Source organism: Sciurus carolinensis (assembly GCF_902686445.1).
Source record: "Sciurus carolinensis chromosome 14 unlocalized genomic scaffold, mSciCar1.2 scaffold_114_arrow_ctg1, whole genome shotgun sequence".
In the NCBI taxonomy this organism is placed as follows: Eukaryota; Metazoa; Chordata; class Mammalia; order Rodentia; family Sciuridae; genus Sciurus; species Sciurus carolinensis.
The window spans coordinates 438,458-452,983 of NW_025920106.1; positions in this window are offsets into that span (position 1 = coordinate 438,458).

Sequence of the window (14,526 nt, forward strand, 5' to 3'; positions counted from 1 at the left end):
GAGTCTTCTACCTGCAGTGCATTATAAAGTTCCTTCAGGTGTGATGGTTCACACCTGTAGTCCCAGCACTCAGGAGGCTGAGGCAGGAGGATAGCAAGTTCAAAACCAGCCTCAGAATAGCAAAAAACTAAGCAATTCAGTGAGGCTCTATCTCAAAATAAAATACAAAATAGAGTTAGGGATGTGGCTCAGTGGTTGAGTGACCCTGAGTTCAATCCCTGGTACCAAAAAAAAAATATTTCTGGGACATCAGAATCTTTAGCACCCTATAGGTCTGTCCAAGCTGTTGAACCTTCAGTTTTGCTAGATAGCCAGCCATTGTAGAAGCTGCTGTGTGGTCTGAAATATGTGCTATGATATCAAGACAAGAATGAATCTAGGTGGAGAAGACCATCAGCCCCACTAAAGCCCAAGCTGCTCAGAAGGTTGGAGACCCTACCCTCCAACCATTAGTTTGATAATGGGAGCCTAGTGGCTTATCAGTAAGGTGGGCTTTTGGTACTAAAGGAATCATGGGAAAAGGACCTGTGTTAGTCACTATGGTAAGAAATAACCTGGCTTGAATTTGCCTCATTTACCTACATTTTTTTCCCAAAAATTTATTGGCATTTTTTTCATATAGAAAGAATTTTAAAAATATGTACAGAAAGTTGTTAAGAAATTCAAGAAATCAATTTTGGGAAAAGGCAGACTATATTTTAGTAATTTTTTTCTTAGGATCATAGTATAATTGTAGGAAAAATATGAAAAAACATATCCCTCAAGACCCTCTTAACTGTGTATGGAATATGGCACCAGCCAGTCTCCTGGGCTCTAATCCAGGTTTCTTGTCCTTTCTTCAGTTTCCTACTCTGTTTATGTGGTATATCACAGTACCTACATTTATGAGTTGTCATGTAGGTATTAATTTTCTTATTGTTCTTACATCAGTGCCTGGCATAGAGTAAACACTGATATTTTACTCCTATATTATTTCCCATTTAATACAAACTTTATTAGTGTTAGGCATATTTCTTTCAGACATTTACAGTCTTAAGCCTTATACTTTACACAAGTGTATTAAGATAAAACTTTTTATGTTGGAGGTGCTTGTTTTTTTACAGTTGTGAGCACAATTGCAACTTCAGCCCTGCAGTGCTAGTGACCTTCCTGAGTGTACACAGAGCCTGAGCTTCATGCCCAGCTTAGTGTTTGATTCAAAGGGCTTTGGTAATTACAGTAGTTGAGGATTCAGAGTCAGATGAGAATCTGATTGCCAAATACATTGAATTACCCTACTGTAGTACTTTCTGTGTCTTCAAACTTCTCTTTCCTAATCTATAAATTGAGGATAATCAAATATCATGTATTTGGGGAGATTTCAAAAGGTGGAGGTCCCTGCATATAGCCTGGGACTTGAAGTTCCTATTGTCTCTGGGGTGGGCCTGCCTCCTCTTCTGAAGGTGGTGCCTACAGCAGTACATCCAGCTCTCCAATGAGGAAGGCACATTTGTCTCTTCTCAGAGTGTGAAAAGGACAAAGACATCAATAATCATGTGCTGGAGGAGAAGTTTCAATGCAAGGATGGGAAGCTAGCAGAAAGGCTGACACTAGTCAAGAAGCTCAGGAAAGGGGGCTCTGTACTTTTCAGGCAGGCAGAAAGGTTTGTGAATCAACTCTGGCAGTTCAGGTAGGGGGACTAACAGCTCATTTGAGAAAGAAAGGGCATGAAGTCCCATGACAGGCACATGCCTCCCAAATAATTATAAAACTACAAACCAACAAATCATGTTGTGCATGCTGGTCTAAAATTGTTATGGAAAGCTTCATTTTCACTTTTCCAAAATGTACTGAGGTAAAATAATTACCAAATATAAAATTAAGCAAGTTTTTAGGTGAGCAACCTAGTTGTGTGACCTTTGGTGTAGTCATAATGTTGTGTAAGTACTGCCTCATTTACTCTTAGTCCCAATCACCTCCTGAGTGCTGCTGACTTCTTGAGTCTGTCAATCACCTTTTGCTTCATTGCTCTCATTAACCCCAGCTGTGTGAATCAGGACACATTTTGTGTATGGTTTACATTCCATGCTGGAACAATGCACTATGTGTTTTACCACATGAAAATGACCAAATGAGAAAGTGAAGGGACATCTTTATGTAGATGATTCAGGAAGACACCTAACTTTAGAGAATGTCTAGGGATCTTACAGATTACAGAGCATTTTCTTATACAGGGGAGTTCTTTGGTTGCCCACACCTTTTTTTTTTTTTTTTTTTTTTTTTTTTGCTTTTATCATAGGATAAGAGAATTCTGCTTTGAGAGTTCCTTGGGTATGTTCTCACCAAAATCTCTGTCAAACTTCAGATGATCTATTGTAAAACTCTGTAGACAAATTTATCTGTATTCTGCTTCAGAAAATTCCAATATCATATTCAAGATCAGACCCCAAAGCTGTCCCAGTTAAGGAAGAAATTACAACAGTGGAGAGATGTGTCATTTCTACTCAACTAATATCTGAAGCACCTTCTCACTCAGGAACATGCTGACACCCACCAGGGATCAGACCTCCATGAGCTCCTGGTTGAGGGGCACAGGTTGGCAAAGTGGCATGTCCTCAAACAGTCCATGTAAAGTGGCCAGAGGTCCTGATTACACTGAACAGTTCCCAGGTTCCAGGTTCCTGAATCTCATGATGCTTCATTCACCAAGTGATCTTTTGACCAGCTCTTCTGTTTTCCATGTCAAATGTAGTGTATGAGAAGATCAGGATGCCTGAGTGAGAACACAGAAGAAAACTACACAGCATGAAAATGAAAGCAGTCCAACAATGTCATTTCTCCCTGGTTAAGAATAGATTCAGGATGGAAAGGCAGCATCTATCTAATGTTTAAGAAGAGAAAGGGAATGTGACAGAAGGCCACATGTTAAACTGACATCACTCTGGATTAGGAGTGAGAGTGTCCCAGCCTCCAGCCTGACTGCTTTGCTTACTACTGTGAACCAGGGATCATTTTATCTCTACTGAATCTGTGTCCTGATCTATAGAAATAGCTGCAGAGTATATAAAACCAACATGTGTGGAATAAATATTCATGAGTGCTTTGGAAATTATATAGACTCTTAGTCTTTGGACTTTGTTTTGGGCCTTGATACAGTAACATCTGATGATGGGAATGTTGCATATGATTATTATTACTATGAATATGATTTCAGTTTTGTTGGTCAATGTATAAATAGAAGAGTTGAAAGTTCTTTCTAGGCTACATAGGTTAGATCACACTGAGTTTTACAATTGTCCCAAGTCATATGTGAAAAGTAACATTAATAAACTGAAGCACAGAGTATTAGAAACAAACTTTTGAAATGCTTTTACATAAAAAATATTTGATAGTTTGAACTAGAAAAAGAAACTTGGGACATCAAAGATTCTAGTTAATGAAGTAATTTTTCCACTTGTGCCTGATTTTACCTGAAGGTATATGAAGGGCCCTTTATCACACAGGATAAATTATAAAGTGAACTCAGTAGTAAACCAATTATAATCTAATGGCATATTTTTCTTCTAGGTTGTTGGGAGAAATCCTAGTTCTTGGATGGCAGCAGTGAATGTCTCAAATGTGTAAGGAAAACTTACAGGGAGGAGCACTCCACTTCTCCTACCTAGGAAAGTAAACAATTGCCCCAAGATGACTCAACATTACCAAGGGAACCCATATAGGAACCTGGTTGTCTGATCCCATCCCCTGTGGCACATTGTGATTGGACTACAAGCCTATAAAATGTATGGCTGCTCCCCAAATAAATGAGTTTGCAGACTGCTTCTGCCCATTTCCCAGAGTCTGGGGGTCTTGCCCCCACATCTTTAACAGCATCTGAGCTAGTGTGGCACAACTATATTTTGGATCCCAATGTGCCTCATCTACTCATGCACCTTGGGATTGGTGAGTCCCCCCTGATCTAATAAGGGTCCTTTGTGTTTGGTGTGCTGATGGTCCTGTGAGGGTGAGCACAGGACAACTTTGACCCTTTTCTTTCCTGTTCATCCTGTTTGTCCTAATCACCACTGGCTTGTGTTATACACCCCCCTTCCAGTGGCTCTACTTTCACTTTGGGTTCTCCTGGAATTCACATAAGGAATTGAACCCCCCAAATTTGGAAACACATCTCCCTCTGTGGAGATTTTTTACTGGAGACACCGTGTGGACATACAGCCATAACATAAGGACTCTTGGAAGTTCCCTGCTAAACAGGAGACATATTGGATCCTAAACACTTCTCTGTACGTCAGAAAGTAGACACCCTTAGTCCTCCAATGGGTCCCCTATCTTAGGCTTAGGGATACTCATTGAAGTTTACTTTACAGTTCTTCTTTTTGTTTTGAGAGATTTGTTTACTCCAATCTTCCCCCTAAGCAGAGAGCTTTGCAGCTAACTGCTTTAAAGTCACTCTCTTGCAGCGTGAACTTAAAGTGAAACCAAGAGATGAAAAAAATAATCCTTCAGGTCTCTGCTTCAAGCTTTGTAACTTCTAAAGAGGAGGAAACCAATGCCAATAATAACAGAGGGCCCCCACTAAGTAACAAAGGCCTCCTGCCATCTGTTCCTCCCCTCTATAACCTTGGAATGAATTGTCCTTTCTTGCTCCCTCTGGAGTTTCCTCTGTGAAGCACAGAGTTTTAAAAGGGTCTCATTTTCTCCCAATAATCCATTTGCAGTATAAAATGTAGACCCCAAAGTTTTACACTCTCAGACTATAGAAAAAAGTGAAACAAAACCTGTAGTTTCCCCACCCCTGGGAAAAATGGTGAAGAAAATGCAGCACAGATAGCAAAAAAGATGCCTCTCCAGCTACTCCTCTTTGTTCTCTGCCAGTAACAGGAGTACAGGATATTCCTAAGCAATTGATTTTGAGAGAATATCCTATCTGGTCCCATTCCTTAGGCTTGCCCCCCCCACCCTATCCCAAACAAAAGAGTCAACCAACAGCTCCACCTACTGAAAAAAAAAAATCCCCGTGGGAGGTGGCTGGTGTGGAGAAAATACCCCTACATTTGGCATGTCACAGTAAGGAGTATGATATAGCAGCCTCATTTCTCAAGAATAGTGGGAGATAATATTTCATAGTTTTCTGCATCCAAACCTGACCTGATTCCCAACCAGGAAAAAGGGATAAAAAGCCCTAGGCAATTTCCCCCACCTGACCTTGCTGAAACCTGCAGCAGGCTCAGTGGTGGACCAACCTGAGAGTGAAGAAAAAAATGTCAATTTTAAACTTCTGGGTTGCTACAAAAACTCACTCTCTCCCTCCCTCTCACCCCTTCTCTCTGTCTTCCTCTCTCTTACTCTCTCATGCTATAATTAATTGTCATTATCATTTTTCTTCTAGGATTCTTGCTTTGTTTTTCTTAAATGCACAATTTTGATCCTACACATGTAGGTTAATGATTTGTTGATCAGTTCTATTTTTTATCCAACTCTAGAGTTATTTTTGAATATCTTTTACATTTCAATGAAGATAAATGTTACAAGGCCTTTGCTTTTGTGTATATCATGTTTTCTAATGTCATATTGTCTATTTGCATGTATATATCATGTACATGACATTTAAATTAAACATGCATAAAATTAAAATTTAAAACATGGATCCAAATAGTTTTAATTCACGTGATTTAAAAAGGTTCAATTTAAATTGGGTAAACTATTAAAAGTAAAAGTTCTTTGAAAATAACTTGCAAGTCTCTCTAGGTGGTCAAACTAATAAAATGTTGACATTTATAACTGTCTAATATCAATTGTTTCTAAGACTTTTCAACAAGAAAGAGTCAGCACATACTGTTTAATACACTGGTCTGATATCTTGGCTTTACAGTAAAATAAATAAATTAGACTTAACATATACAAGATTTCTCAAATGTGTTTGTTACAGACATCTGATTAATTTGCAAAGTTAAAATGCTAATTATTAAATAACATTGAGTACTCTTAACTCCTTAAATTCCAGGGGGTAACATACTTAAATGTTATTGGTGTTTTCATAGATTGGGGAATAAAAAGGGTTTTAAATTGCCTTGTGTCATCACTAAAAACAAAGTAACTAAGAGCTAAGTCCTAACAGGTACAATTCTACATACAAAGGGCTCCAAAAGTTTCAACTGTGTTTCAATTAGAGAACTATAAACAACAAAGTGGTTAATAATTTTAAAATGGAGTGATTTAAGTAAATTCAGAAATTGCATAAGAATTTTCTCAGGATGCGAACAACAAAGGGTCAACAGATAGGAAAGAAAAAATAAAAGGTTCTACATATGGAAATATATTTAGTGAAAAAAATATTTCTGGGTAAGAAAATGCTTATGTAGTAAACGTGAGGGTCTAAGTAAGTGCTAAGACAGTCTGTGTGTAAGTAAAGGGCAAATTTCAACAAGTTTGCATGTAACTAAGTTTGTTATATACATGTGAGATTATCAGCTAAAGCTACTTAAGATTTTTCCTGAGGTCAAATACTAACATACTGATATAAACCAAAAGTTTAATCTATATGTTAAAATGATAAGTATTTCTTAGAAACACTAATTTACTCTTAACATCATGTCTGCTTTCTTCTTTAGAAAAATTACTCTTGAAAATTGGGGTTATACAGTTTGGTTAAGCAACAATTGTTAGAATATTATACTATATTACAGAGTCTAAATTTTCTTTAAAAAACTAAATTTGGTCAATATAAAGGTATTATGGTAATTGGAATGGTCATTATTTGTATATTAAATATGTTCATTTCTTTCAGGTATACAAGTCTTTAAAGCAGAAATTTATAAAGCTGCTCCTCTCCAAATTAAACTTGCCTATAATGGTAATTTTATAACTTATAAAGAGTAAATTTTAATGAGGATTTGTTTCTATCATTTAATGCTCTATTATAGGACCTATTATTAGTAGGCTATATGTACAATTTATTACTTTTTCCACTGAAATAAAAAAATTCAAATGAAATGTATTTCTTAAAACTAGTGAGAGTTTGATTTCTTTAAAGGTTAATATCATGAAACATAAAAAAACATTTTGTCACTCTTCCATACAAAAGGAAATTTAAGAGCTCCCTCAGTCTTTCTTTGATTTGTGCTTTGGATATAATGTTAAATTGTGTTGACTAATGCTCATATAGTCTCAGGAAACAATATATGTAAACTTAAAATAATATTTAAGGAAGTCAAACTCACCATCAGAATTAGAACACTTAAGATTGTGAGGGACCATGCCTTACCTCAGATAAGGCTCTGCCTCCGAACTAAATGCAAGTTAGATTGACTCAAAAATAAGCCATACTTCAGCTTATTTAAAGTTATAGTCAGGTCCACAAATGGAGGAACTACCATAAAGAAAAATCCACTCAAAGGAGAAACCAAGCCAAGTTAAAAACCAAAAATAAGCCCAAATGACGGAATACAAATCACATCTCAATAATAACCCTGAACATTAATGGCCTAAACTCATCAATCAAAAGACATAGAATGGCAGAATGGATTAAAAAGAAAGATGCAACAATATTCTGCCTTCAAGAGACTCATGTCATAGAAAAAGGCATGCACAGACTAAAGGTGAAAGTATGGGAAAAAACCTACCATGCAGATGGACTGAGTAAAAAAGTGGGGGTTTCCATCCTTATTACAGGTAAAGTGGACTTCAAGCCAAAGTTAGTCATAAGGATAAAGAAGGACATTTCATGCTGCCTAAGGGAACCATAAATCAGGAAGACATAATGATGGTAAATAATTATGCCCCAAACAGTGGTGCATCCATGTACCTCAAAAAAATCCTTCTCAATTCCAGGAATCATATACACCACAACACAATAATTTTGGGTGACTTTAACACACCTCCATCACCACTGGATAGATCTTCCAAACAAAAACCAAAGAAAAAAATAGAACTCAATAACACAATCAATAACTTAATAGACATACATAGTATATTCCATCCATCAATGAGTGAATTCACTTTTTTCACAGCAGCACATGGAATCTTCCCTAAAATAGACCATATGCTATGCCACAAAGCAGCCCTTACTAAATGCAAAAAAAAAAAAAAAAAAAAAAACAGAGTTACTGCCTTGTGTTCTGTCAGATCATAATGGAATGAAATTAGAAATCAATGACAAAATAGAGAACAGAAAATACTCCAATACCTGGAGAGTAAATAATATGTTATTGAATGAAACATGAATAACAGAAAATATCAGGGAGGAGATAAAAAAATTCTTAGAGGTAAATAAGAATGATGATACAACATATCAAAATCTCTGGGACACTATAAAATTAATACTAAGAGGAAAATTTATTGCATGGAGCACATTGAAGAAAAGAATAAAAAGTCAACAACTTAATGACCTAACATTACAGCTCAAAGCACTAGAAAAAGAAGAACAGAATAACAGCAAAAGTAGTAGAAGACTGGAAATAATTAAAATCAGAGCTGAAATCAATAAAATTAAAACAAAAAAATCCAAAAACTTGACATAACAAAAAGTTGGTTCTTTGAAAAAGTAAGCAAAATAGACAAACACTTAGTCACACTAACAAAGAGAAGGAGAGAGAAAACTCAAATTACTAAAATTTATGATGAAAAAGGAAATATCATGACAGACACCACTGAGATACATAACATAAGGAGAAGCTACTTTGAAAATCTGTATTCCAACAAAATAGAAACTACCAAAGATATTGACAAATTTCTAGAGACATATGCTCCTCCCAAACTGAACCAGGAGGACATACACAATTTAAACAGATCAATATCAAGCAATGAAATGGAAGTCATCAAAAGCCTACCATCCAAGAAAAGCCCAGGACCAGATGTATTCTTAGTCAAGTTCTACAAGATCTTCAAAGAAGAACCCATTCTAATACTTCTCAAAGTATTACAGAAAATAGAAAAGGAGGGAACCCTACCAAACTCATTCTATGAAGCTAATATCACCCTCATAACCAAACCAGGAAAAGACAGATCAAGGACAGAAAATTTTAGACAAATATCCTTGATGTATACAGATGCAAAGACCCTTAACAAAATACTGGCAAACTGTAGCCAAAAACATATTAAGAAAATTGTGCACAACGATCAAGTGGGGTTCATCCCTGGAATGCAAGGATGGTTTCACATCTGTAAATCAATAAACGTAATCCATCATGTCAAAAGATTTAAGGATAGGAATCATAAGGTTATTTCAATTGACACAGAAAAAGCATTCGACAAAATACAACACCCCTTTATGCTCAAAACACTATAAAAAATAGGGATAGTAGGAACATACCTGAACATTGTAAAGACTATTTATGCTAAGCCCATGGCCAACATCATTCTTAATGGAGAAAAACTGAAACCATTCCCTTTAAAAATGGGCAAAAGACAGGGATGTCCTCTTTCACCACTTCTATTCAACATTGTCCTTCAAACTCTAGCCAGAGCAATTAGGCAAACTAAAGAAATTAAAGGGATATGAATAGGAAAAGAGGAACTTAAGCTGTCACTATTTGCTGATGACATGAATCTTTATTTAGAGGATCCAAAAATCTCCTCCAGAAAAATTCTAGACCTCATCAATGAATTCAGCAAAATAGCAGGCTATAAAATCAACACACATAAATCTAAAGCATTTTTATACACAAACGATGAAACATCTGAAAGGGAAATGAGGAAAGAAACTCCATTTGCAATAGCTTCAAAAAAATAAAATAAAATACTTGGGAATCAATCTAACCAAAGAGATAAAAGATCTCTACAATGAAAACTACAAAACATTGAAGAAAGAAATTGAGGAAGATCTTAGAAGATGGAAAGATCACCAATGTTCTTGGAGAGGCAGAATTAATATTGTCAAAATGGTCAAAATTCCAAAGGCACTAAACAGATTTAATGCAATTCCAATTAAAATTCCTATGACATTTCTCATGGAAACAGAAAAAGCAATCATGAAATTCATCTTGAAGAACAAAAGACCCAGAATAGCAAAGTAATCCTGGGCAGGAAGAGTGATGCTTGAGGTATCACTATACCAGATCTTAATCTCTACTATAGGGCAATAGTAACAAAAATGACATGGTATTGGCACCAAAATAGACAGGTAGACCAATGGTACAGGTTAGAAGACACAGAGACACACCCACATAAGTACAGTAACCTCATACTAGACAAGGGTGCCAAAAACTTACAATGGAGAAAAGATAGCCTCGTCAACAAATGGTGTTGTGAAAACTGGAAATCCATATGCAATAAAACAAAACTAAACCCCTATCTCTCACACTGTACAAAACTCAATTCAAAATGGATCAAGGACAATTGGAATTAGAACTGAGACCCTTCACCAAGTAGAAGAAAAAGTAGGCTCGAATCTCCATCATGTTGGCTTAAGACCAGACTTCCTTACAAGACCCCCATAGTGGGGATCAATAAAGAATCAATAAATGGGATAGATTCAAACTAAAATGTTTTTTCTCAACACAGAAAACAATTAACAATGTGAAAAAAGAGCCTTCAGAGTGGGAGAAAATCTTTTCCACACATACTTCAGACAGAGCACTAATCTCCAAAGTTTATAAAGAACTTAAAAAATTTACACCAAAAATACAAAGAACCCAATCAATAAATGGGTTAAGGAAATGGGCATACAGTTCACAGAAGAAGATATACAGGTAATCAACAAATATATGAAAAAATTCTCAGCATCCCTGGTAATTAGAGAAATGCAAATTAAACCCCCCCTAAGATTTCATCTAACTCCAATTAGTGTTGGCATGAATGTGGGGGGGAAGGCACATTCATACATTTTTGGTGGAGTTGCAAATTGGTACAACCACTCTGGAAAGCAGTATGGAGATTCATCAGAAAGCTTGGAATGGACCCACCATTTGACCCAGCTATTCCTGGGTTTATACCCAAAGGATTTAAAATCAGCATACTACAGTAATGCAGTCACATCAATGTTCATAGCAGCTCAATTCACAATACCTAGATTGTGGAACCAACCTAAATGCCCTTCAATTAATGAATGGATAAAGAAACTGTGGTATATATAGACAATGGAGTATTACTCAGTCATAAAGAACAATAAAATTATGGCATTTGCTGGTAAATGGATGAAGTTGGAAAATATAATGCTAAGTGAAATAAGCCAAGCCCAAAAAATGAAAGGCTGAATATTTTCTCTGATAATTGCATGACAATATATAACAATGGGGGTAACAGGGGAAAAGAAGAATAAAGAAACTTTGGAGGGTGTAGAGAAAAAGGGGGTGGGAGGTTGGGGATCAAAAAACAGTAGATTAAAACAGTATTACCCTATATATATGTATGATTGCATGAATGGTGTGAATATACATTGTGTACAACCATAAAAATGAAAAATTGTACCCCATTTGTGTACAATGAATCAAAGTGTCTCTGTAAAAATTTAAAAAAATTAAAAAAATAAAGTTATAGTCAGAGGATTGGTTCTTCTTGTGGAATTACTGTGATCTCAAAAGGGGATATATGGTACAGTCAAAATGCTCAGCCAAAATTCAAGAGAGCTATTATACAAGCTGAATGTATTTTTATTCTTGCTAATTTTATTTTGTAAAACTGTTAAGAGTTAATGTTTGCAGAGGTACTGCTTCAACAACCTAGGTAACTTGTGATAATAAGCCATCACCTACAGAACAGATAGTATGTAATGGTAAATTCCAGTACTAATACAGACTCCACTTAAGAAAAAAGGGTAGAAAACTAAAATTATAGACACTGATATTAAAGCCCACTACTCTTACATTATGAGTGGTGAGACTGGCTTCCTCGATATTTAAGATGAAACTTAGAGAATGACATTAAATACAGAGGCCAAGAAAAAGCAGTATTTGGTTCTTGCCCTCTAAGTCAGCCTGAATCCAGGGAACAAGAGGACTTCTCTGTGGGGCTTTGCAACTCTGGGTCACACGACCTCCCGATCAAGGAAATGATGAGACCACTGGAGGATGGAAAACCAATCAGTGCACTTGCTGCAGAGGAGGGTCATTGGAAAAGGGAGACATCCCTGATGCTTCCAAGGAAAGCCATCTCATAAAGGAGACCCTATCTAGCAAATGACACTAATGGACCTAAGAAACTGCTCTCAAGTTCCCCATGAGTGACCCCTGTAGGAGCTCAGCTGACTCTTAATAATAAAGAAACAAGTCAATTTGATCAGCTTTATCATAAACATCTAGAAAAAGAGTTGAAACCAAAACATTCTTGGGCATTTAAATGAAACAATAGTTAAATGTAACTTATAAAATACACTTGTGTTATCCCACTAGAATAAGTAAAGTTTGGAAGTTACAAAAAAGAGATTCTTAGGCAAATGAGCCTGATAACTATCAAGAGAAACTGCCAGAGTCAGAAATTTTTCACCAGTTTAAGGCCTACAGAACTTTCTAAGCTATACAGGTTGGCTTAATTTATGTTTGCTAGTATGATTATCTAGCCATAAGTAACTGAAATATAGACATCTCTACTAAACACAGGTTATACCAATAAAAGGATATTTTACAAAATCAGATGACACAAAGTCATTTAGTTATATTTTCTGGGGATGTCAATGACATTAAGAATTAAATGTGGTGTTTACATTGCTGATAACTTGGAGAATGTTAACAATGATAACAAGACCACATAAAGACCTTGTTCTCTCCAGCCTTTGTTAGGCCTTGTTATGGGAACAATTTCTCAGTTCTTCCACCTCCTAGTGAGGGATTATTGACTTCTGTCATCTTCATGACATGTTCCAGATGTTGCAACATTTATTTTGTATTAATCTCAATTCAATACTCATGTCTTTTGTTTCCCTTTCTTAGAAGCACCCACAGCCAAATGACATTGCAACCTTCTCTTCCTCAAAAAGACTTGTACCATGGACCCCTCCATTGACCCAGTTTCTAAAAGGGAACTCCAAACTGCTTGTGACATGTTGCCTCCTTATAGCTCAAAGAAGCCAGAGCAATCATCAATCCCTTTCCTTATAGCAGTAAAGAGTTTCTAAAGAAAAAGGGAGAAATAAAGCCAGAATTGTGGGCAGGCAGTTAGTGTAGAAATAGGGGATCAAGTCAAATGGAGGAAATGGAAGCCAAGAAACCATCTGCCTCTGGAAACTGGAGACTGCCCCTGGGAGAATGGAATATCAAAGATCTGCAGAGCCCATTGATTACCAGACTTACCTGACTGAATCACTTTTTTCTTCCCCTGCCCATTCACTTCTCACTTTGTGCATCTTCCTGTACAACCACACCTAGTAACATAGACAGGAAGGGGAGAAAAGGGGGAAAGAACTGGAGAACAAAAGAAACCTTAACATAAAGAATGTAGGGTATACTCGCTTCTTGGGACTTTAGAACATCAGCCATGGCCCCCTTCTCCCTCCCAGGAGAAGTCTTATGTTATTACCTTTAAATAGAACCTGCTTAATATGCTAAATCCTACTACAATTTTAGGATTATCCTGCATACTCTTTCTTCTAATACTTGCAGTTATAAAATGTTTGTTGTTCACTTTCAACAAAAGAATCACAAAGGTTCAGGTCAATCAATTCCTCCTGAAGAAATCCCTTGTCCAAATTAATAAAAGTGGGGGAAATTTTGGGAGAAATCCTAGTTCTTGGCTGGCAGAAGTGAATGTCCCAAGTGTGTAAGAAAAAAATTGCAGGGAGGAGCATTCTGCTTTTCCTACCTAGGATAGTATAAAACTGCCCCAACTTGACTCAGTGTTACCAAGGGAACTCGTATAGCAACCTGGTGGTCTGATTCCCTGTGGTACACTGTGATTGGGCTGAAAGCCTTTAAAATGTATGGCTGTTCCCAAATTATTGAGTTATCAGACTGCTCACCACAGACCTGCTTCCACCCAACTCCCCGAGTCTGGGAGTCTTGACTCCACATCCTTACCAACTTCAGAGCTAGCCTGGCACAACCACACATTGTGTCTATGGAGGGAGTACTTTCTAACAATGAAATTTCCCTATAAACTTAAAAAAGAAAGAAAAAAGGGTATTTGCTTTTGTTAAAGGGCAAGTTGAAGAAACTGCTCAACTCTGTCAATTCTATAGAGAACTGTACAAAAGCAACTATTTAAAAGTAATTTTTATTTGAATTGTACCAGTGCTTTCTTTCTTCCATTTAGTGTTTACCTAACAGTTTAAAAATCATTCATTAAACAGATAAACATAAAAATATGTACACATACATAATTTCAAGAATTTTATATACAGTTATATATACTGCATAAATAATATGAAATACCAGTGTATGTCTGTACAGACATAACATATATTGTATAATAAAACACAAGTTTTTTTTTTGTTGTTGTTGTTTTTTGGTTTTTTTTTTACATTTGTTTGTATGGTGATCATCCGATTGTGGTATCCTGGTTTATAGCAGACAGTATCAGTGTATTTTTATAAACCTGGTATAATTAAACATCTACACTCTAATCTACTTGGTATGGATTATAAATTGCATGGTTTCCTCATTTTGGGGAACTAATAAAATC